The sequence below is a fragment of the Poromitra crassiceps genome (genome assembly GCF_964638095.1).
Source record: "Poromitra crassiceps genome assembly, chromosome: 8".
Taxonomy (NCBI): Eukaryota; Metazoa; Chordata; class Actinopteri; order Beryciformes; family Melamphaidae; genus Poromitra; species Poromitra crassiceps.
In genome coordinates, this window is record NC_139629.1 from 29917115 (window position 1) to 29919399 (window position 2285).

Here is a 2285-nt window from a genome sequence, read left to right on the forward strand (position 1 = left end):
TTTATAGAACCGTCTTCGGCCGCACCTCCTTCCGTTTTGCAGCAGCATATGACTGGAATATTCTTCAGAGCACCCTCAAACTCACAACCCTGACATCACTTTCCATCTTCAGACAGAAACTCCAACAGCTCTTTGTTGACCACTGTGCCTGCTTCCCCCCCTCATAGTACCCCCCCTTCTCCTTTTCCTACCCCCCTTCTTCCCATCCCCCCCTCCCTCTCTACCCCCTTCTCCTTCCCCCCCCCTCCCTTCTTCCCCCCCCCCCCCCTCCCTTCTTCCCACCCCCCCCCTCTCTACCCCCTTCTCCTCCCTTCTTCCCATCCCCCCCTCCCTCTACCCCCTCCCCCCCTCTCTACCCCCTTCTCCTTTTCCTCCCTCCGCCCTCCCTTCATCTTATCATATTTCGGTGCCCACAGTAGGCGGACGATGCGTATGTCACTCCGGGTGCCAATGCGTTTGTCCCAGCAGTACTCAGGAGAGAGCAGCCGGCTGGGTTTATGCAGCCACAGGTACTTGTTGAGGTGACTCTCATCGTGCCACAGAGCCTCCACAGGCGTCCACCAGGTGGACATTCAGGCCACTGAACAGGGCTCGGAGCACCTCGTCATTCTGCAGCGAGTACCAGTCACTGTTGGTCAGCGCCTCGTAAAGCGTCAAGTCCTTGAGATTTGCGGTCCGGATGACCACCGGAGGCGCCCTGGCCAGCAGCCGCCGCACTGCCCTGCGGATGCCCTGCAGCCTTTGGATGGAAACCTCGGCGGGGAACGTGCTAAAGTGGGCCCAGATGCCAAAGACCACAACGGTCTGGCTGCCTCCAACCAGGCTGTCCAGCTCATTGGCGATGTAGCGTAGATCAGCGGTCGGGACATTGCGACATCTGATTGGAGGGCCGTGGCAGCGGAACTTCACCAGGATGTTGTGCACGCTGTCGATGGCCATGAATGGTCCAACCTCCTTCGGGCTGCCCAGGTCAACCTCCTTCAGGTCTGGCAGCACAGAGTTGAGGTGTTCAAACCACCGTCTGATGGGGGAGTCTCCATACAGGTGGACCATCTTTCCTCTCAGACACTCGCTGATGACAGCGGGGTCATTGAATTGGCGAACTGTGGTGCCACCTAGGGCTCGCCACAACCCCTGGTGGTAATATCCAGAAGGTTCAGGCTTCAAAACGCTGCTCTGCATCTCTGGTTGACCTTCCTCCTTTGGCAACACAGTGACACTGTCAAACCCTGAAGAATGAATGAAGACTTTCATGTTCACACCTCTTTGGAAGAGTTTCTCCTCATTGGCCATGAGCGTTTTCTTGAATCCTCCCATGGAGGAGTGGATGCTCCTGTCATTGCAGCTCAGTGTCTTGGGCTTGTAACAGAACCATGGCTCCCCCCGGTCTGCAGGTCGGTGTAGTTGCACCTGATGAGAGATAACCGTTTTAAGGTTAAAAAACAAACTTGTATACATTAAGGAAAGGTATATACCAAACAAAAATATAAAATACATGTTTGGTTTTGGCATACATTTTTTCACAAGTTTAAATAAAAGATCTCTTATTTCTCTCAAATCTTGTTCACAAATAGGTTTAAACCCGTGTTAGTGAGCACAGTGGCTAACTGTGCGTGAACAACAGATGGACAGATGGTACAGGCCAGGACAGATGGTACAGGCCAGGACAGATGGTACAGGCCAGGACAGATGGTACAGGCCAGGACAGATGGTACAGGCCAGGACAGATGGTACAGGCCAGGGCCGATCCATCAGGATTCTCCCCCTAGAATGTTCCTGATTTGATTGACATTTGTAGGGGACAAGAATAGAGCTTCCTCACCCAGTTCAATCCACATTTCTGATGCTAGAAGCCTAATGAACACGTCTCTTTTTTCTTTTGAATCTAGTGATAATTAGGCCATACCGCCATTCAGCCTGCTCAGTCATAGAGAGCTCCAGGGATGACGTATTTTTGTAGGCTGAACGCGGAAGTCCCGAACTTCCTGGTTCTTCACTGTTTCTATCTATGGGATTTTTGAATGGGTTTTTGGCGCGATGCTTCAAATACCGTCTGTGGGCAACGCAAGTTTAATCAAACGCGAACCAAGGTTCAGCGGGATAATCTTCACACATGAGGACCACTTTCATGAGTTTTGAAGCGTAACTGCGAGCCCTAGAGGTAAAAAGCTTGTGCTAAACTAATCCAGAACTACACAGTGTCGCATAGGCGTCCACGCATTGATTGCGAGAGAAAGAATTTCCGCGTTCACTCGTGATGACGTATAATATCCGCGTCGACATTG

General features: G+C 52.0%; 1 pseudogene across 1 annotated transcript; it reads right to left on the bottom strand.

Annotated features, from left to right (window-relative positions):
* Positions 1-411: 411 nt before the first annotated feature.
* On the bottom strand, positions 412-1752 carry LOC310780635 (NXPE family member 3 pseudogene; annotated as a pseudogene). The gene is made up of 2 exons: positions 1640-1752; positions 412-1410 (listed from the first exon to the last, which is right to left on the bottom strand). The product of its transcript is annotated as an NXPE family member 3 pseudogene (transcript).
* Positions 1753-2285: the final 533 nt, after the last annotated feature.